Source organism: Lissotriton vulgaris, chromosome 5 (assembly GCF_964263255.1).
Source record: "Lissotriton vulgaris chromosome 5, aLisVul1.2, whole genome shotgun sequence".
Taxonomy (NCBI): Eukaryota; Metazoa; Chordata; class Amphibia; order Caudata; family Salamandridae; genus Lissotriton; species Lissotriton vulgaris.
Genome location: NC_141693.1, coordinates 1,866,665,143 through 1,866,688,309, shown reverse-complemented (window position 1 = coordinate 1,866,688,309; position 23,167 = coordinate 1,866,665,143). Strand labels below are relative to the sequence as shown.

The following is a 23,167-nucleotide window of genomic DNA, read 5'->3' as shown; positions in this document are numbered from 1 at the left end:
GAAGTGCCTGTATAGCTGTATAGGTCATTGACCAGCATGCAGGGTTACACCAGGGCAATGAATCGTCTGTCCAGCACTACTGCTCAGTTAACCAAGCATACAGTTGCCATGCAAAAGGAGATGACACAATGTTGTGGAGATATTGCAAGAGGAATGATGACACTGAAGAATGTTGTTAATAAAATGCAAAATGATAAAGCAACTGAAAACATACTACCAGTTGGGGGTAGTGATGGATGTGCAAATGTCAGTAGCCAACTTGAACCTGCTGTACCTGGTGGACGCCGTTGCTCCAGAATGCAAGACAATGCAAGCAGCATAACCATGGGCGATGTGAGATTTTCAGGCAAGGCATTAGGGGTGCGATGACGCAAAAATTAGTAAGTGACTTAGGAAAATACATGGCTGAGTTTTTGAGGACGTCTGAAGATAAAAGCATTTCTATGACTGAAAAAAGTAAATGCCATACAATTTACTGTCAGAACAATGCATGCAGAAAGATGTCCTGAGTACCATGAATCCTTGATGGACATTGAAAAATAAATTGATTAAAGTTTTGCACAAGATGATTGAGTTGTGTGGTTCTTACCTCTGTTAAAAGTAATGTTGAGTTATCTCTGCCCTTCTTCTTCTCCCCTCTGCTGCGTCTGGTCCATGTAATTTTGGTTGAGGTTGTTGAGGCTAGTTGTCAATGTTAGGTGGTACACCCTCCACCTCCAGTTCTAGGCCTCTCCTAGTGGCTAAGTTGTGCAACATGGTACATGTTGCAACTATTTTACAGCAAACATCTGGACGATATTGTAATGCTCCGCCTGTCTTATGTAGTATGCGAAACCTAGACTTCAGAACACCAAAAGTTCTCTCTATTACATTGCGGGTTGCTATCTGCGCATGGTTGTACTGCTGTTCTTGACGGGTTGCTGGATTAAGATAAGGTGTGAGTATGAATGACCTCACAGCATATGCACTGTCACCTATGGAATGGGGGAATGAAGGATACAAATTATGAGTAAAATGGGACAGCATGGTACAGAGAGTAGTAACAATTGAATGAAATATATTTACCAAGCAAATATCCATCTCCAAAATCTCCAGCAAGCAGTCGTGTGTGGATGGCACTATGTCTAAAAATATAGGAATCATGGGCACTTCCTGGGTTACTTGCAACTAAGTCAGTGATGATAGTTTTTGAATTGTAAATTGCTTGAATGTTAAGAGAATGGTAACATTTCCGGTTGCGGTAAATGTACTTATTTTCAGATGGGGGACAAATGGGAACATGTGTGCCATCTATACAGCCAATAACATGGGGAAAATGTGCCATGTTGTAGAAATCTAACTTTGTTTGAAGCAATTCCTGTTGTGTGCTTGGAAATGTAATGTGATGCCTTATCCTTTGCAACATGGCATTGAGGAAATCATTAAAAAATGTGAAAGGGAACTCTGTGACACACCACCAGCAATGGCTATGACACCCTGGAAGGACCCCGAGGCAAGGAGATGTAGGGAACACAATACCTGTACATGGGTAGGTATGGCTTGTGTCCTACGTGTATGTCTCTGCAAGATTGGGTCCAATTCATCTATCAAATCTAAAATTGAGTCAGCATTTAGCCTATACTTATCAGAGATTTCTGCCTCTGCGGGCCTAGTAAGGTGACGCGCACTCTGAAAATTCTCTCATGAACCATCCTTCTCCTCCTTGCTGCTGCTCCCAACCTCAACCTACGTGCCACGACAATGAGTGCTGCCATTGTGAAACAGTCTTTGATGCATTGTGGAGCACATTAAATGCACTCTAAATGAGTTTCACCTGCATTGATTGTTTTTGTAAAATTTACCACCTGGTCTGACTTCTTCTAAAAATAAGAATTCCAAATTGCAGCGAATTTTTAAGGAATCGCAAATTGCGATTTTTCATGCATGCACTTTTTTTCCAAACTTCTGCGATTCCTTAGGTTTGCGATTTTTTTAAAGGAATCACAAATTTCTTTGCGATCTCTTAAATTGCGAAAAAACACTTTCAACATGATGCATCCCAGAAGTTGTAATTGCATTCGCAATCGGGAGAATTTTGCGATCCGAATGTTTTGCGAATGCAATTTCTAATGATGCATGTGGCTGTTAGTGACTTATATGTATTGATATTACAAATAACAATGGCTTTTAATTTTTTTTAATAATTATTACTTAAATAAAAGTTATTGTAATTTATAATGGCAATTGCTTAAACTTTTGCAAATAACTTTTAAAAATATGTTCAGTGTATTTTATTGTGACGAAAATCCAAGAACAGAAGTGAAATATTAACATCTTTTTGTGACATTTGTAATAAAGCTTGAAACATTGAGAGAACATATTTGAACCAGTTGTTGTTGAATGGTTGCACAGATTGATGCTGTGGTGATGCTGAGTGATGTTGTAGTGGCGACGAGTGACGCTGTGCCGTTCAGTGATGCAGTGTTAGCGCATAGTGATGTTGTGGTGGCCCTGAGTGATGTTGTGGTGCCCCAGAGTGATTCTGTGGTGCTGCTGAGTGATGCTGTGGTGATGCGATAGATAGATAGAGTGAGGGTGATAGATAGAGTGAGGGAGGGCGATAGATAGAGTGAGGCGATCGATGGATAGATAGATAGATCGAGTGATGGCGATAGATAGAGTGAGTGCGATAGATAGACAGATAGAGTGAGTGTGATAGATAGACAGATAGAGAGAGGGCGATAGATAGATAGAGTGAGGGCTATAGATAGATAGATAGATAGATAGATAGATAGATAGATAGATAGATAGATAGATAGATAGATAGATAGATAGATAGATAGATAGATAGATAGATACAGTAAGGGCGATAGATAGATAGAGGGCGATAGATAGATAGAGTGAGGGTGATAGATAAATAGATAGAGTGAGGGCGATAGATAGATAGATAGATAGATAGATAGATAGATAGATAGATAGATAGATAGATAGATAGATAGATAGATAGATAGATAGATAGATAGATAGATAGATAGATAGATAGATAGAGTGAGGGCGATAGATAGAGTGAGGGCGATAGATAGAGTGAGGGTGATAGATAGAGTGAGGGTGATAGATAGATGGAGTGATGGTGATAGATAGATAGAGTGAGGGCCATAGATAGATAGATAGAGTGAGGGAGATAGAGTGAGGGCAATAGATAGAGTGAGGGCGATAGATAGATAGATAGATAGATAGAGTGAGGGCAATAAATAGATGGATAGAGTGAGGGCAATAAATAGATGGATAGAGTGAGGGCAATAGATAGATAGATAGATAGATAGAGTGAGGCCGATAGATAGATAGATAGATAGATAGATAGATAGATAGATAGATAGATAGATAGATAGATAGATAGATAGATAGATAGATAGATAGATAGATAGAGTGAGGGCGATTGATAGATAGAGTGAGAGCTACAGATACATAGAGTGAGGGCGACAGATAGAGTGAGGGCGATGGGTAGAGTGAGGGCAATAGATAGAGTGAGGCCGATAGATAGAGTGAGGGCGATAGATAGATAGATAGATAGATAGATAGATAGATAGATAGATAGATAGATAGATAGATAGATAGATAGGTAGACTGAGGGCGATAGATAGATAAACTGAGGGCGATAGATAGATAGAGTGAGGGTGATAGATGGATAGAGTGAGGGCGATAGATAGAGTGAGGGCGATAGATAGATAGACAGACAGAGTGAGGGCCATAGATAGATAGAGTGAGGGCCATAGATAGATAGAGTGAGGTCCATAGATAGAAAGAGTGAGGGCCATAGATAGATAGAGTGATGGCCATAGATAGATAGATAGATAGATAGATAGATAGAGTGAGGGCGATAAATAGATGGATAGAGTGAGGGCAATAGATAGATAGATAGATAGATAGATAGATAGATAGATAGATAGATAGATAGATAGATAGATAGATAGATAGATAGAGTGAGGCCGATAGATAGATAGAGTGAGAGCTACAGATACATAGAGTGAGGGCGACAGATAGAGTGAGGGCGATGGTAGAGTGAGGGCAATAGATAGAGTGAGGCCGATAGGTAGAGTGAGGGCGATAGATAGATAGATAGATAGATAGATAGATAGATAGATAGATAGATAGATAGATAGATAGATAGGTAGACTGAGGGCGATAGATAGATAGAGTGAGGGTGATAGATGGATAGACTGAGGGCGATAGATAGATAAACTGAGGGCGATAGATAGATAGAGTGAGGGTGATAGATGGATAGAGTGAGGGCGATAGATAGAGTGAGGGCGATAGATAGATAGACAGACAGAGTGAGGGCCATAGATAGATAGAGTGATGGCCATAGATAGATAGATAGATAGATGGTTGTGTGTGTGGGGGGGGTTATGTGTGTGGGGTTGTGTGTGTGTGTGTGGGGTTGGGTATGGGGGGGTTGTGTGTGGGGGGGGTTGTGTGTGTGGGAGGGTGTGTGTGGGGGGTTGTGTGTGTGGGGTGTGTGTGTGGGGGGGGTTGTGTGTGGGGTTGTGTGTGTGGGATTGTGTGTGGGGTTGTGTGGGTGTTTGTGTGTGGGGGGTTGGGTGTGTGTGGGGGTTGTGTGTGTGGTTGAGTGTGGGTGTGTGTGCTTGGGGTTGTGTGTGGTTGTGTGTGGGGTTGTATGTGTGTGGGGTTGTGTGTGGGGGGGTTGTGTGTGTGGCGGGGTTGTATGTGGGGGGTTGTGTGTGAGGGGTTGTGTGTGTGGGGGGTTGTGTATGTGGGGGGGTTGTGTGTGGGGGGTTGTGTGTGTGTGGGGTTGTGTGTGGGGAGGTTTTGTGTGTGGGGGTGTGGGGGTGGGATTGTGTATGGGGCTGTGTGTGTGGTGGGTTGCGTGTGTGGGTGTGTGTGTGAAGGAGGGGTTTGTGTGTGTGTGGGGGGGTTGTGTGTGGTTGAGTGTGGTTGTGTGTGGTTGTGTGTGTGCTTGTGTGTGTGCTTGTGGTTGTGTGTGTTTGGTTGTGTGTGTGTGTGTGTGATTGTGTGGGGGGTGTTGTGTGTGTGTGTAGGGTTGTATGTGTGTGGGGTTGTATGTGTGTGGGGTTGTGTGTGTGTGTGTGTGGTTGTGTGGGCGGGTTGTGTGTGGGGGTGGGGGTGTGTGCTGGTGTGTGTGGGAGGGTTGTGTGTGAGGGGTTGTGTTTGTGGGGGTTGTGTGTGTGGGTTGTTGTGTTTGTGTGGGGTTGTGTGTGTGTGTGGAGTTGTGCGTGTGGGGTTGTGTGTGGGGTTGTGTGGTGGGGTTGTGTGTGGGGGGTTGTGTACGTGTGTGTAGGGTTGTGTGTGGGGGGTTGTGTGTGTGGGGGTGAGGGTGTGTGTGTGTGGTATGTGTGTGGGGGGGTTGTGTGTGGGGGTTGTGTGTGTGTGTGTGTGGAGTTGTGTGTGTGGGGTTGTGTGTGTGGGGTCTGGTGTGTGTGGGGGGTGTGTGTGAGGAGGTCTGGTGTGTGTGTGTGGGGTTGTGTGTTACACAACAGAAAAGAAATGATAAGATCTTTTTCCTTTCCCTTTTTGCTTGGTGTTTCGTATCACCATATTTAATTTTTTTATTTTGCAAGGTTAGTCAATTTTTCAATTTATAAAGCTTTATTCGACATTTGTCATAAAAGCATTCACCTAGTCCTATACAATAAATACTATTTATAAAAATACTTCTAAAAATACATATTAAACATTAGATGTCGAATAATACATGATAAAAAGTACATAAAAATTACAGCACATTATTACAATTTAAAAGGTCATGTTCCGTAAGTTAAAAAACAAACAAAGGACGATAGTCTATGTCGCAAGGGACAGATTATGGATATACATAATTTCATTATAATACAATAGCTGTTAGTGATCGGGTGCGGATTTGCCACGACCAGGCCAAGTATTTTGCTACACCCACCACATATAATGTTGTACAGTCTGTTTCAAGTATCCTAAGGGCTTCGGATTGGCTTCGGGTTCCCATCTTTAGGCACAGCGGTTTTAACCACTTACGTCTGGGGGATAGATACAGTGGACAACAAAACAAGAAATGGGAAATGTGTTCAATTTCTTCATTACAATGGTGACAATGTTCATCCCATGCCTGGGACCAATGCTTCTTAAACGCATTCAAGGGTAATGTACCAATGCGAAATTGAAAGTAGAGTTTTCTGTCATATGGTTTTTCAATTAGGTCCCAAAAAGGTTCATATGAGGGGTACATTTTTATATTTAAAAAGCGAGATGTTAAATTTACGCTTGTACTGTCACTAAACATTGTAAAATACACCATTTCCCAGTATAAATCTTTTAGCTTTTCCTTAGTAGGGAAGCAAGCTAAATCTTTGTTGTCCCATAGATAGTCCAGTTTCAATTTTGTGAGTAATCCCCGCAACTCCCTTAACCATGGGATAGTATGGAAACGATCGAATTTGATGACATCCATCAATGCTGCTGCATAGTGGCCTAATTCTGGGGTCACCATGATTCTTCTCCAATATAGGAGGGGCCGAAGCCTCGCTATATCCACAATTGGTTTTCTACCCAGGTCTAGTTTTAACGGGATTGTTGGTGTGCTTTGGGGGACCATTACGATCCCTCTTAGGAACCTATTTTCAGCTCGGCCCAGTTCACTCAGGTTTGAAAAACCCCATAATTCAGAACCATATAAACAAGCCCCCAGAACTTTCATAGAATAAATTTCCATCACACAGTTTACAGGCTTTGTCAATGAGGTTCTGTGTTTTAACGAGATGGCACCTGCTAGCTGTCTAAATTTTAGTAGGGTTGTGGTTATGTGATGCTTCCAGGTCATGTTTTCTTGCAGAGTGATACCTAGGTATGAAAAAGAGTCCACTCTTTCTAGTGGTGTTCCTTTGTATTTTATTACACCCTTAAAAGAGGACTGTTGGTTGAGGCACATGAATTTCGTTTTAGTGGTGTTTAGTTCTAGGCCCCTTTCATCACAATATACACCAAAGGCATCAACTACTTTTTGTAACCCACTAGGGGTGCGGGAAAGTAATAGTGTATCGTCCGCAAACATGAGGACTGGGACACGAGAGCCAGCTATTACAGGGGCGTCACTAGCAATCTTCTCTAGATGTTTAACGATACCATTTATATAAATAGAGAAGAGGGTTGGCGCTAGGACACACCCTTGCCTCACCCCACGTTCAACCGGGAAGGGATCAGTTACCTCTCCTTGTTTGCCCCATCGTATCCTAGCAAAATTGTTTTTGTGTAGGCGAACAAGGAGTGTGAGCAATTCCTGGTTTAAGCCTGCTTCCGCCAAGGTCTGCCAGAGTTTTTCCCTGGGGACCAGGTCGAAAGCGGCTTTTAAATCTACAAAAACTGCATACAATGTCCCCTTCTTCAAGGTAACATTTCTCCAATAAATTGTTAAAAAATGGAGGACTTGGTCGACGCTACTAGTTAGGGGCCTAAACCCAGCTTGGTAAGATGACAAGATATTATTTTCGTCGATCCATTGCTGCAGTTTATTTTGGACTAGTCGGCCCATTAGCTTTTGAGCTGTGTCGATCAAACTAATGGGTCTGTAGTTTTTTGCCAGGGATCGGTCACCTTTTTTATATATAGGAATTATTTCGGCTCCCTTCCATGAGGCAGGCACTTTCCCTCCCATAGCCACTGCATTGGCCAACATTGTAAAGTAGCTGCACCAGGGCTTCCGGTCAGATAGGAAAATATCAGCCGGAATTCCATCCATGCCCTGGGCTTTCCCCCCTGCTACACAATCCAGTACAATACTCACATCCCTCTCAACGAATAATGGTGCTTTATAGTAAACTTGTGGAGGAAGACTAACATTATTAAACATGGGGTTACAGGCATACTGTGGTTGAAAGTATTCTATCCAACTGTTCTTTGCGACATTATTAGCAGGCTGGGGTGCTATACCACCCTTTGCCCATTTTACTGAAGCCCAGAAGCGCTTAGAGTCCTTGGAGGCACATATCTCCTTGAGTTCTTGCCAGCAATCCTCGTCCCAACGCTTCTTAGCTAATTTTTGAACCTGTCTATACTGGTTTCTCGCCAGCCTTACTGCTTCTGCCCTCCCTGCTCTTAGTTCCCTGCTAAGGTTGTCACGTGCTGCCCTACAGCTCTTATCATACCACCCTCTAATTTCTTGTGTTTTCTTCGTTTTATTTATGGAAATTTTTTTACGAAAGAAACTTTGGATTATAGAAAAGAATATCTCATGGGCTGCCATCATATAGTCAATAAAATCTGTCTGTCCATAATGGGACTTAATCTTAGCAACTTCGCCCACCACTACTTTCTTTAAAGTCTCTATTTTAGCAATATCTTCTAGGAGCATACTCCACTTCAGATGTCGGGAGTTGTTTGAACTTACTAGGTCCTGTGTAACCATATGGTCCTCTCTAGGATGCTCAAGTTTGTCATGGTAGGTATGTAGTGTCATGCACAATGGATTGTGATCACTTTCAATCTTATCCAACACTTCCATATCTACCAATTTATCCCAGGCCCTTACATCCAGGAGTATATAGTCTATCCTACTGGCCGAACGTCCATTATCAAAGGTATTTTTCCCCATAGAGTCTGACACTGCCCGACCATTTACTGCTCTAAGTCCTCTTGAAAGACAAAAACTTTTCAGTTGTATTGCTACCGTGCTCCATTTCCTAATTACAGGGATATCTAGTTGGGGAATTCCCCACTTTGAATCCTCATCTTCGGCCAGGGTTTTATCCTCCTCACCCAAGGGTTCAAAGGTAGTATTGAAATCCCCGCCTATTATTATATGGGTAGGGTCTGGTAGCTGTTCAATATTGTTCTCAAGGCACGTTAGGGTCTCTGATGGTTTACCCCTGGCAACTCCCCTTGAATAGAGATTAAACAGGGCTAGCTGTTGACCGTTTTGCCAGGTAATATCAAGTGCCAAAATGTCGTTAGAGGGTGTAGACTTTTGCTTAACCGAACAGTTCAAAGTTTGGCGTACCCAAATTAACAGGCCCCCCGAGGGACGTCCCACTCGATTTCTTATTGCCGGGACGAAAAAGTTCAAATATCCTTGCCTGAAAATTGGTGTAAGCGACCAAGTTTCTTGGAACATGATAATGTCGTACTGATTAATAAAGTCAACCCAGTCTGGGATGTTTAGTTTATTAATAATTCCAGCTATGTTCCATGAAATAATTGATAATTGCGGTTTAGCTTTTTGGGGGTGTATCTGAACAGAATCAGGAATATTTGTTGTTTCTGCAGGATCTACTCCTAGTATTGCATTTTTACTCAATGTTGTTAACATCTCAATTTCCTCCAATGTTCTTTCCTGTTCCACCTGGTCTCCATATTCTTCCTCTGAACGGGAAGTACGAAGTACATCTGGGGCTAGTATAGGTTCGTCTAACATGGAAGACATAACATATCCTTGGCCCAACTGTGTATCTAGGGTGATAGGGGAGACACATGCGAGTCAATCACACTCATTTAAGTCAGTTAACACAGAATATTGGTTGTCCAAGTTTAGCCCCCACTCACATACCGGGTTGGACCTGGCCCTTCTATTTCCCACAACTGTCCATTTTGTTCTTAGTATACTCGGTTTAGCTACTAGACCTCTTCTGCTATAGAAGAAATCCAGTGTCAGTGGAACTATTTCAGCTGTCCTACATTGTGGGGGGAGAATGTTCCGTAGGACATCAGGCAGGACCTCAGGGCCCTTAAAGTTCAAAACCACACAATCCCCTTGAAATTTCTTCACCTTAGTACCTATCCACCTAACCCTTCTTGCTGTAAGCAGATCGTCAGATAGTTTTTCCTTGCCCCAGGGAGATATATGCATGTTGCTACTAAGCCACTGGAGAGCCTTGTTTCTTAAGGAATCTGGAGACTCGATCTGCCCAGATTTCAGCATGGGTGTGTTTGCTAGTACTAAAATAAGGGGCGAGGCTTCAACAATTAGTTCTACTGGGGCAGTTTCTGGGTTAGGTTACACTGTAGCATAAATGCTCGACCTGTTTGACTGATGGGCCTCATATTATGAGAACGTTATGATTATAACCCTCTGTAGCCATTGGGTGCCACCACTAATAAAACGCAAACACACCAGCTTAAAATGGCGCCTTATTTTCTATAACCCAGTACGATCCTCTTTACTTTCGTCAGGGTTTAAAACAAACGCAGGAAGAGTACATATTGTTTTCACAGTGGATGGCGAGCTGAAAAGTGACCCGAGCGTGTATCGTATGAGAGGTAAGACAATTGGGGTAGACGGCCGGACTCACTGTACTGTCTGATATAACTTTATTTAAAGATTACCACTCTGGAGGCAGGCCCTCCCACAAAAAGGGATATGCGGTATCGCCATCTCACAAACTCAAGTCAGTCAACAATAATTATACTGAGGGGTCGGGTGCCCAGCCAACAGAAGGCATTTCAGGCAGGCGTGTGGAGCAGAGTCTTAACAGTAGGGAAAAGTTCCTCCTCTTTGCATGAGGGAACGTTCCTCCGTGAGTGAGGCTTTTTTATGGCTGGCGAAAAATACGTAGGGTGCAGTAAAGACACTAATTGCAATCCCCCCTCTCTTTCTCTCTTTTATGCTAATGAGGTATGTTGGCTCATATAATTCCGACCACAGCATGACAAGGGTAGCAAAACCAACATTACGTTACTGCTCATTTAGTCTGAGAGTCCCACTAAGTCGAATGGGTGTGATTGGGAGGTGTGAGAAGTTGGCCTGATATGTAGTGTTTCCAATTCTGGAACCACTTGGTATCAGTCCAAACAAACCCCAAAGATGTCAGGTTGTAAGTCAACCTTGTAGACAAGCTATCCTAGTGGTAGCATGGACTAAGCAGCCTTAAAGGCTTAACTTAAGAGGTCGTGTTAAGCGAGCTGTTTTACCACATACAATCCTGTAATCAAATGAAAGGACACCACACAAGTATATATTGTAAAAATATATGTATTTATTTCTAAATTACTCCCCAGTACTCTTTATGAGGAAAGGGGCACAAGCGTTAAATCAAAAGCACTGTTAAACATATAAAGTTGCACAATTATGGATGAGGGCGGGTGGCCACTCAAACCATATACTAAAAAAATGGTATAAGTAACACTTATCGAACAATGGTTAGGCCTAGGGCCTAGAGATTCGCTGGGAGCAGTCAGGACTAGCAATGCTGAAGTCGGGAGTAGCCCACAGGAGACGGGTGCAGCACGGAAAGTGCGGCGCGCACCAATGCAATGTCAATGGTGCGTAAAAGTTAGTTAAAGTGAATTAAATGATACTTCCGCTGAACCTAGGAACACAAAACTTTAGACACAGACCCTAGAGGTGTGTACCAGTGTATGGACACCGGCGTTGCAATGTTACCTCACCCACAGGCCGTGGGTGCACAGGGTCGAAGTGGCGTCGGGTTCTGACACGCAGGTTCTTGGTGCTTGAAGCTGTTGCAGCTGCAGGCGAGGTGAAGCAGAAGTGTCCGGTGCGATCCAAGGGTGGATCGAAGTAGAAAAGTACCTGAAAGCAGAGGGGACAGAGTCTGGGTCACTCAGCAGTGACCAGGGTGGAACCAGGACGGAACCAGGCAATGTCGGGCGCAATCAGGCGGTTGTCGATAGGCTTCTCTCCGCTGTCACGTGGGCTCTGGGGCATCTGCGACGTCCAGGAGTAGGTCACGATCTGTCCCACGTAGGCTCTCGCCGTCAGCACCGTCGGCTTCAAGATTGCAGCAAACAGCACTTGGCAAAAGCAATCCACGCGGAACCGGGAGATTGCTTATCACTCGAACCAGGAGGGTCAGAGTGGGTGCTCCTTTTCACAGGAGCTGGTGCAGATCTGGAGCAACCAGAAAAGCGAGTCGTATTTCAAGTTTCGTCGGCACAGGGGCCACAAGCCAGCTGGCAAGTGACCGGGCCAACGCGTCGAGCCCACACAAGCAGAAGGGCCCCACGCAGCACTCGTCGAGTGTGGAGGGGTGAGCTTTGGTGCAAGTGGAGCTCGGGGCTGGGGCTTCTCAAACCCCGGTGTACAGCTTCGAGGGTCACTCGTGGGCTGCACGGTCAGCGTCTCGTGGCCTTTTCAAGATGGCGTGCCCCACGCTTCCGGTCGCCTCCACGGGTCTCAGCTCTGCAGGGACTGTGGATCGGGCAGGTAGAAGGCAGGCAAGCTTGATCTCGTCGATCTCTGTCGCTCGAGTTCCGGCGGGAACTGCAACAAAGCAAGGGTCGAGGGCTGGATGGTACCTGTTTGCACAGGGTGGTCACTCCTTGACCACAAGGGAGATTCTTCAGTCTTCTCACGTCGTGTAGAAAGTCGAAGGGTCCAGAATTCGTTTCTTATGTTTCTTCAGGATGATCTGAGGTCCGTTGGGACTGCTCCCCCTCTTATTCGAATCTAGGGGGTTGGACATCCTGCTAGGTCCCCTCCTATGGGTGGGACCCAGGAAGGGGGTGGTGACACCCCTCTCCTTTGATCCTGGCCGCGCTGGGACAGGGGCTGGGAGGCCCCAGAACCGGTTTGGCCGGATCCTGCAAGGGGCAGCCTTGTGCTCCCCAGGCAGTGTCTGGTTTCTTTGAAACCTCCCTACTCCAATCCACTATCTCCTGTCTGGGGTGGTTTGACACCGCCCTGTGACAGGAAACTCTTTGTCCAGGCCTCCTCTGCCGGGTTTCGGTCAGCAGCAGGAGGCCAGACCCGTGTCTGTGGCAGGGGCATCCATTTTGTGGATCTGAGGCTCATTTTAAATCAACCGCGTTTCAGTAAAGTAACATGTCTTCTCCCTCTAGAAGGGTGGAATGCTACCCCCGTCGCCAGAACTGGCGAGGGGGTAGTATTCCAATTCGTATGACACCTTACACGACATGTTTTGATAAAGCCAAACCAAAGTTGCTATATAACCGCGAGGATTATAAGGCGCTTAAGAGTATATGGTATGGCATTATCCCGGATCAGCTTAGGGAGTTGTTCCCGACAGCTGCAGACAGGCTCAGCTCATGCCAGAGCACCATCTCACATAAAACCACGCACTCTGCCTCCAGGATTGATGAGGCCTTCCATAGGAGTGGCTTACAGGCTATATATGTGTCCAGATATAGGTTTAGATATAGGTATACTATATCTAAGCAAGGGGTGATTACACCCACTTGCCCCAGCTGAGTGATCAGCCAGTTGTGTCAATTTAAGAACCAGCCAGGGGTGGCAAAAGCTATGCTTCAGCCCCTGGTAGGCCTTGGTGGCACCTATGCCCTGAGCACCTATAGTGCATGGTACAGGGGCTGACAAGGAGTCCATTTCCAATTGTGGTATGTACCTATAGCACATGTATTATAATTTAGAGAGAGAACAGCAGGCTGGGGGTCTGATTAGCAGGCCCACAGCCTCAGTAAGTCGAAAACCAGTGAAGCAAAAAGCAAAAATTGGGGTGACCATAGGATAGCAGACCCTACTCTCCTACATAACCCCCCCCCAAACGCAGGGACATTAAACTTAACCTTGACCAGATAAGTCTTCATGTTCTAAGTGGAAGTACCTGGAGAGACCATCTGCATTACCATGGTCAGTCCCTGGGCGGTGCTCCACTGTAAAGTCCATCCCCTGTAGGGAAATGGACCACCTGAGCAGTTTGGGATTTTCACCCTTCATCTGATTTAGCCACAAGAGGGGCTTATGGTCTGTCTGAATTAGGAAGTGAGTACCAAACAAGTATGGCCTCAACTTCTTCAGGGCCCAAACCACAGCAAAGGCCTCCCTCTCAATAGCTGACCAACGTTTCTCCCTGGGGGTCAGCCTTCTGCTAATAAAAGCAATGGGCTGGTCTTGACCATCTTGATTAAGTTGTGAAAGCACAGCTCCCACCCCCAACTCAGAAGCATCGGTCTGTACAATGAACTGTTTGGAGTAGTCAGGACTCTTCAGGATAGGTGCAGAGCACATGGCCTTCTTCAGGTCATCAAATGCCTTTTGACAGCTAACTGTCCACTGAACCTTTTTGGGCATCTTCTTGGATGTCAAGTCATTCAATGGTGTCACAATGGACCCATAGTTCTTTACAAATTTTCTGTAATACCCAGTCAGGCCCAAGAAGGCTCTGACTTGTGTCTGGGTAGTTGGAGGAGCCCAGTCCTGTATGGTCTGGATCTTGCTCTCCAGTGGTTGAACTTGACCCCCACCTACTAGGTGGCCCAAGTACATAACCTTGCTCTGCCCTATCTGGCACTTAGTAGCCTTGATAGTCAGGCCTGCCTTTTGCAGGGCCTCCAGAACCTTCTTCAGGTGGATCAGGTGATCCTCCCAGGTGGAGCTAAAGACAGCAATATCATCTAGATATGCTGCACAAAAGTCATCCAGCCCAGCAAGGACTTGATTCACCAACCTTTGGAAGGTGGCAGGTGCATTCTTCAAACCAAAGGGCATCACCACAAACTGATAATGCCCACTAGGGGTAGAGAATGCTGTTTTGGCTTTTGACTCTTCAGCTAGTCTGATTTGCCAGTAGCCAGCTGTCAAATCAAATGTGCTCAGAAACTTGGCAGAAGCCAATTTATCAATGAGCTCATCTGCTCTTGGAATGGGATGAGCATCTGTCCTAGTGACAGCATTGAGACCTCTGTAGTCCACACAAAACCTCATTTCTCTCTTCCCATCTTTGGTATGAGGTTTTGGCACAAGGACCACTGGGCTAGCCCATGGGCTCTCTGATGGCTCAATCACTCCAAGCTCCAACATCTTTTGCACCTCAGCCTTTATACAATCCCTGACATGGTCAGGTTGCCTGTAGATCTTATTCTTCACAGGCAGATTGTCACCAGTATCCACCTCATGGGTGCACCAGTTAGTCTGACTGGGTGTGAGTGAAAACAAATGTCTGTGGGCCTGCAACACCTGTCTGCAGTCCACCTGTTGCTGCTCAGTGAGGCTGCCTGCCAAGGCTACTCCATCAACTGAACCATCATCAGGGTTCTGGGAAAGCAGGTCTGGGAGAGGGTCACTCTCTTCCTCCTGTTCCCCATCTGTGGCCATGAGGAGACTCATGTCCTCCCTGTCAACAAATGCTTTCAAACGATTGACATGGAGCACCCTGTGGGGGCTCCTAGGGGTGCCAAAGTCAACCACATAGGTGACTTCTCCCTTTTTCTCAATGATAGGGTAGGGTCCAGTCCATTTGTCCTGGAGAGCTGCTGGCCCCACTGGGTCCAACACCCATACCTTCTGCCCTGGCTGGTACTCAACCAGAACAGCCTTTTGGTCATGCCAGGCTTTCTGTAATTCCTGACTTGCCTCAAGGTTTTTGGATGCTCTCTCCATGTATTCAGCCATCCTGGAGCGGAGACCAAGTACATAGTCCACAATGTCTAGTTTAGGCTTTTTGAGAGGTAACTCCCATCCTTCCTTCACCAAACTCAGTGGACCCCTCACAGGGTGGCCAAACAAAAGTTCAAAAGGGCTGTAGCCAACCCCCTTCTGTGGGACCTCTCTGTAAGCAAAGAGCAAGCAGGGTAAAAGGATGTCCCATTTCCGCCTAAGCTTCTCTGGTAAACCTTTTATCATTCCCTTTAGGGTCTTGTTGAACCTTTCCACAAGCCCATTGCACTGTGGATGGTAGGGTGTGGTAAACTTATAGTTTACTCCACACTCTTTCCACATTGCTTTTAAGTATCCAGACATAAAGTTGGTACCTCTGTCTGAAAGAACCTCCTTTGGAAAGCCCACTCTTGAGAAAACTGCAATGAGGGCTTTTGCCACCACAGGAGCTGTGGTGGTCCTCAGGGGAATTGCTTCTGGGTACCTGGTGGCATGATCCACTACCACCAGTATAAATCTGTGCCCAGATGCTGTTTGAGGATCCAGGGGACCCACAATGTCTATTCCAACTCTTTCAAAGGGTACCCCCACCACTGGTAGTGGTATCAGGGGGGCCTTTGTTGTGCCACCTGACTTACCACTGGCTTGGCAAGTGACACAGGAGCGACAAAACTCCCTGACATTTTCTGACATGTGAGGCCAGTGAAAGTGTGGAACAAGCCTGTCCCAAGTCTTATTCTGGCCTAAGTGTCCTGCAAGGGGAATATCATGGGCCAAGGTAAGAAGGAAGCCCCTAAACTTCAAAGGTATAACCAACCTCCTGGTTGTGCCAGGCTTGGGGTCTCTAGCCTCTGAATAAAGGAGTCCTTCATCCCAATACACTCTATGGGTACCTTGAGCATTCCCTGCAGCCTCAGCAGCAGCTTGCTGTCTGAGGGGTTCAAGTGAAGGGCAATCTAATTGGGCCTGCCCCAGGTCTGCCCTTGAGGGTCCCCCTGTCCCCAGAAACTCAACCTGATCAGGTTCAAGCTCCTCTGAGACAGTCTCCTCTTGGACTGCAGAATCAGTTTCCTGTGAAACCTGATCCTCAACCTGGGGCAAGGGGGAAGGCACAGCCTTAACCCTCTTGCTCCTTCTCTTGGGTTGTGGTTGGTCTATTGTTTCAAGATCCACCACTGGTTCAGGAAGGCACTTCTTAGCCTGAGACCTTGTCACTGCAAGGACATGAGCTGAAATCCCTAGCATTTCTGCATGAGTCCTGTACTCCACTTCTGACCAAACTGAGCTTTCAAGATCATTGCCTAACAGACAGTCTACTGGGAGGTCTGCACTCACAACAACTTTCTTTAGGCCATCTACCCCTCCCCAGGAGAAGTTCACAACAGCCACACTATGGGAAGTAGTGGAGTTGCTTGCATTGGTCACTAGGTAACTTTCACCTAGTACAATCTGTCCAGGGTCCACAAAGCCAGGTGTCACCATTGTGACACTGGCACAAGTGTCCCTGTAGGCCTGAGCCAGTTTCTCATTAATTAAGGGAGTCTGCCTATATTTGCCCAGGTTACTGGGGCTTACTGCAGTGGGCAAAGATAAGTTCACATCATATAGGAGAACTGCCTGTGTGGGGATTCTGACTAGGCCAGATTCCACCTCAGTACCCAGGGTCAACCCTACTAAACCCTTTGGCTGTGTACCACCACTGTTAACTGTACTAGGGGGTGCAGGTGCTTTAGGAGCTGCAGTGGTGGGGACTGGATTTTTCTTAGTGCATTCACTGCCCCAGTGTGAAACTGATTTGCAGGTATTACACCAAGGTTTCTTTGGGCCATCATTCTTCTTTTTCTTGTTTCCATTTTGGGAACCCCCCTCCTTATTGCTAGTTTGGGGGCCTGAAGACTTCTGGTCCTTTTCTTTATCTTTCTGATTCCCACCCTTCTGGTCTGTTTTCTTCTGGTCACCTTGGTTCTGGTTTTTCTGCTTAATCCTTGTTCTGACCCATTTGTCTGCCTTCTTTCCCAATTCTTGGGGAGAGGTCAAATCAGAGTCAACAAGGTATTGATGCAACAGCTGGTTCTGACAGTTATTAAGGATCTGCTCTCTCATCATAAGATTGTACAATCCTGTATAGTCTGAAACTTTACTTCCCTGCAGCCAACCCTCCAGAGCCTTAGTGGCACAATCTACAAAATCAGTCCAGTCCTGAGTCTGTGCTTTTTGGGTGTCTCTGAACAACAACCTGTATTGCTCAGTGGTTAGGCCAAACCCTTCAATAAGAGCACTCTTCAGAACAGAGTAGTTTTTGGCATCCTCAGGTCTAACAGTGAGGAGCCTATCCCTCCCTTTCTCAGAAAAGGAGTACCATAAAATTGCTGCCCACTGATCCTCAGGGACCTGCTGTACCATGCAGGCCCTCTCAAGAGCAGTCATCCATTTGTGGATATCATCCCCTTCCTTGTAGGGGGGCACAATTTTTGTCAGGTTTCTATTGTCATAGGCCCTGTCTTTTTCTTTAGGAACTTTGCTGCCACCAGTGGCATCTAAGCCACTTAATTTCTGTTCCCTAGCCAAGGTAAGTTTAGCTTGAGCCAAGGTAAGTTTAGCTTGAGCCAGAGCTACCTCCTCCCTCTCTATCTGGAGTTGGACAGCCCTCATTCTGGCCCTATGCTCTTTTCTCTGGGAGGAAGTCATTCCTCTTTGAGATTCTCTTGAGGCACTAGAAAGATGAGAATCCCCTGATAGAGATCTCTCCCTCCTGTTACCTGGGAGAATGTGGTTATGAGATCTGGGGTGGTGCTGGCCCTCTCCATTCCCATGTAGGTCCAAGTTGGCCTGGTTAAGCCTGGCAACCTGTACCTGGTTTCCCTCCTGATCCTGATCTTCAGGCTCTTCTAAATCAGAGCCTTCCTCTGGGTCTTCTTGAAGATCCTCATTCTCAGGGGAGTTTATCCCTTCACCTGTTTCTAAGGGAGCCTGACTCACCTTATCTAGGTCATCCTTTTCTAGGAGAGCTATTAGGGAAGGAATGGTAGGGCCTCTGCCCTTTTTTAGCCCCCTGGCTGTGCACAAGGCACTCAGGTCTTTGTGGCTAAGGTTGTCATATCTGGATGTTGTCCCTATAGGATCAACTATTACAGGAGCAGAGCCTGAAGCTCTACCTGTATCAGACATGACTGCTAGTGAGGTGTAAGTGGTGCACTTACCTACACTAAGTGGTTTCCTACTGTACCTTGCTAGTGAGTTGTAGTCAGGGTGTGCTAATCCCTTTAATCTACAACTACTAAGTTCAGTAGAACTTAATATGCTAAGCTTTTGATTTATATGTACCTAGAGGTACTTGATGTGATCTTTCAATTTGATAAAGATTGCAATGGTAAAACAAACAGCAAGCTCAAATCCGCACCGCTGCACACCAATGTGAGAAGTTGGCCTGATATGTAGTGTTTCCAATTCTGGAACCACTTGGTATCAGTCCAAACAAACCCCAAAGATGTCAGGTTGTAAGTCAACCTTGTAGACAAGCTATCCTAGTGGTAGCATGGACTAAGCAGCCTTAAAGGCTTAACTTAAGAGGTCGTGTTAAGCGAGCTGTTTTACCACATACAATCCTGTAATCAAATGAAAGGACACCACACAAGTATATATTGTAAAAATATATGTATTTATTTCTAAATTACTCCCCAGTACTCTTTATGAGGAAAGGGGCACAAGCGTTAAATCAAAAGCACTGTTAAACATATAAAGTTGCACAATTATGGATGAGGGCGGGTGGCCACTCAAACCATATACTAAAAAAATGGTATAAGTAACACTTATCGAACAATGGTTAGGCCTAGGGCCTAGAGATTCGCTGGGAGCAGTCAGGACTAGCAATGCTGAAGTCGGGAGTAGCCCACAGGAGACGGGTGCAGCACGGGAAGTGCGGCGCGCACCAATGCAATGTCAATGGTGCGTAAAAGTTAGTTAAAGTGAATTAAATGATACTTCCGCTGAACCTAGGAACACAAAACTTTAGACACAGACCCTAGAGGTGTGTACCAGTGTATGGACACCGGCGTTGCAATGTTACCTCACCCACAGGCCGTGGGTGCACAGGGTCGAAGTGGCGTCGGGTTCTGACACGCAGGTTCTTGGTGCTTGAAGCTGTTGCAGCTGCAGGCGAGGTGAAGCAGAAGTGTCCGGTGCGATCCAAGGGTGGATCGAAGTAGAAAAGTACCTGAAAGCAGAGGGGACAGAGTCTGGGTCACTCAGCAGTGACCAGGGTGGAACCAGGACGGAACCAGGCAATGTCGGGCGCAATCAGGCGGTTGTCGATAGGCTTCTCTCCGCTGTCACGTGGGCTCTGGGGCATCTGCGACGTCCAGGAGTAGGTCACGATCTGTCCCACGTAGGCTCTCGCCGTCAGCACCGTCGGCTTCAAGATTGCAGCAAACAGCACTTGGCAAAAGCAATCCACGCGGAACCGGGAGATTGCTTATCACTCGAACCAGGAGGGTCAGAGTGGGTGCTCCTTTTCACAGGAGCTGGTGCAGATCTGGAGCAACCAGAAAAGCGAGTCGTATTTCAAGTTTCGTCGGCACAGGGGCCACAAGCCAGCTGGCAAGTGACCGGGCCAACGCGTCGAGCCCACACAAGCAGAAGGGCCCCACGCAGCACTCGTCGAGTGTGGAGGGGTGAGCTTTGGTGCAAGTGGAGCTCGGGGCTGGGGCTTCTCAAACCCCGGTGTACAGCTTCGAGGGTCACTCGTAGGCTGCACGGTCAGCGTCTCGTGGCCTTTTCAAGATGGCGTGCCCCACGCTTCCGGTCGCCTCCACGGGTCTCAGCTCTGCAGGGACTGTGGATCGGGCAGGTAGAAGGCAGGCAAGCTTGATCTCGTCGATCTCTGTCGCTCGAGTTCCGGCGGGAACTGCAACAAAGCAAGGGTCGAGGGCTGGATGGTACCTGTTTGCACAGGGTGGTCACTCCTTGACCACAAGGGAGATTCTTCAGTCTTCTCACGTCGTGTAGAAAGTCGAAGGGTCCAGAATTCGTTTCTTATGTTTCTTCAGGATGATCTGAGGTCCGTTGGGACTGCTCCCCCTCTTATTCGAATCTAGGGGGTTGGACATCCTGCTAGGTCCCCTCCTATGGGTGGGACCCAGGAAGGGGGTGGTGACACCCCTCTCCTTTGATCCTGGCCGCGCTGGGACAGGGGCTGGGAGGCCCCAGAACCGGTTTGGCCGGATCCTGCAAGGGGCAGCCTTGTGCTCCCCAGGCAGTGTCTGGTTTCTTTGAAACCTCCCTACTCCAATCCACTATCTCCTGTCTGGGGTGGTTTGACACCGCCCTGTGACAGGAAACTCTTTGTCCAGGCCTCCTCTGCCGGGTTTCGGTCAGCAGCAGGAGGCCAGACCCGTGTCTGTGGCAGGGGCATCCATTTTGTGGATCTGAGGCTCATTTTAAATCAACCGCGTTTCAGTAAAGTAACATGTCTTCTCCCTCTAGAAGGGTGGAATGCTACCCCCGTCGCCAGAACTGGCGAGGGGGTAGTATTCCAATTCGTATGACACCTTACACGACATGTTTTGATAAAGCCAAACCAAAGTTGCTATATAACCGCGAGGATTATAAGGCGCTTAAGAGTATATGGTATGGCATTATCCCGGATCAGCTTAGGGAGTTGTTCCCGACAGCTGCAGACAGGCTCAGCTCATGCCAGAGCACCATCTCACATAAAACCACGCACTCTGCCTCCAGGATTGATGAGGCCTTCCATAGGAGTGGCTTACAGGCTATATATGTGTCCAGATATAGGTTTAGATATAGGTATACTATATCTAAGCAAGGGGTGATTACACCCACTTGCCCCAGCTGAGTGATCAGCCAGTTGTGTCAATTTAAGAACCAGCCAGGGGTGGCAAAAGCTATGCTTCAGCCCCTGGTAGGCCTTGGTGGCACCTATGCCCTGAGCACCTATAGTGCATGGTACAGGGGCTGACAAGGAGTCCATTTCCAATTGTGGTATGTACCTATAGCACATGTATTATAATTTAGAGAGAGAACAGCAGGCTGGGGGTCTGATTAGCAGGCCCACAGCCTCAGTAAGTCGAAAACCAGTGAAGCAAAAAGCAAAAATTGGGGTGACCATAGGATAGCAGACCCTACTCTCCTACAGGAGGCAAATGTGAACGCCTCCGAGCAAAGCACTCCTAAGGAAACTAGAGTTTACATTTATGCCACATGGTATCAGGACCCATATCAAACGACAATACAAATAATAGTGTAGTAATCCCCTGTCCATTACATAGATCAGTGCTTGATTACTTCTTCCTAACTTTACCTCCAACAGACTATATAGATTGACAATGTGCTAGCGTCTATAACAAAAACAAGCTCTCAATCAATCAATCAATCAAAGACATTTGTAGAGCGCACTACTTACCCGGAGGGTCTCAAGGCGCTTGGGGGGGGGGGGGGGGGGTGCTGCTACTGCTCGAACAGCCAGGTCTTGAGCTTCTTCCTGAAGGAGAGGTGGTCTTGGGTCAGGCGCAGGTCGGGAGGGAGGGAGTTCCAGGTCTTGGCGACCAGGTAGGAGAAGGACCTTCCTCCTGTTGTCGCTCTTCGGATGCGGGGGACGGCGGCGAGGGCGTGGTTGGTCGATCGGAGGTGGCGTTTGGGAGCGTAGAAGTTGAGGCGGTTGTTGAGGTAGCTCGGGCCTTGGTCGTGTAGGGCTTTGTGTGCGTGGGTGAGGAGACGGAAGGTGATTCTCTTGTTGACGGGGAGCCAGTGCAGGTCTCTCAGATGTCCGGAGATGTGGCTGCGTCGGGGGATGTCGAGGATGAGTCTGGCTGAGGCGTTCTGGATCCGCTGGAGTCTCTTCTGGAGCTTGGCGGTGGTTCCGGCGTAGAGGGCGTTGCCGTAGTCCAGACGGCTGGTGACGAGGGCCTGGGTGACCGTCTTCCTGGTCTCGGTGGGGATCCACCGGAAGATCTTCCGTAGCATGCGCAGGATGTTAAAACAGGACGCGGAGACGGCGTTGACTTGTCTGGTCATGGAGAGGGAGGAGTCCAGGATGAAGCCCAGGTTGCGTGCGTGGTCTGTCGGTTTGGGTGCGGTGCCCAGGGCGGGGGGCCACCAGGAGTCGTCCCAGGCGGAGTGCGAGGAGCCCAGGATGAGGACTTCCGTCTTGTCTGAGTTCAGTTTCAGGCGGCTGGTCGTCATCCACTCGGCTACGTCTTTCATCCCTTCGAGAAGGTTGGCTCTGGCGTCGGCGGGGTCGTTGGTCAGGGAGAGGATCAGCTGGGTGTCGTCAGCGTAGGAGATGATGTTGAGGTTGTGTTGGCGTGTGATGGCCGCGAGGGGGCTCATGTAGACGTTGAAGAGGGTGGGGCTCAGCGAGGATCCTTGAGGGACGCCGCAGATGACTTCGGTGGCCTCTGACTTGTACGGTGGTAGACGGACTCTCTGTGTTCTTCCGTCGAGGAAGGAGATGATCCATTCCAGTGCCTTCTCCTGGATTCCGACGTTGCTGAGGCGCTGCACTAGGGTGCGGTGGCAGACAGTGTCGAATGCCGCGGAGAGGTCTAGGAGGATGAGGGCCGCTGTTTCTCCGTTGTCCATCAGGGCTCGGATGTCATCGGTGGCAGCGATGAGGGCGGTCTCGGTGCTGTGGTTGGCTCGGAAGCCAGACTGTGAGGGGTCGAGGGATCCATTCGTCTCGAGGAAGGCGGCCAGCTGTTTGTTGACGGTCTTCTCGATGACTTTGGCTGGAAACGGGAGGAGCGAGATGGGGCGGTAATTCTTGAGTTCGGTGGGGTCCGCTGTAGGTTTCTTGAGTAGGGCGCTGAGTTCGGCGTGTTTCCAGCTCTCCGGGAAGGTGGCGGTGTCGAAGGATGTGTTGAT

General features: G+C 47.4%; 1 pseudogene; it reads left to right on the top strand.

Annotated features, from left to right (window-relative positions):
• Positions 1-23,167, top strand: part of LOC147717559 (uncharacterized) — a 40,272-nt pseudogene that overhangs the window by 1,312 nt on the left and 15,793 nt on the right.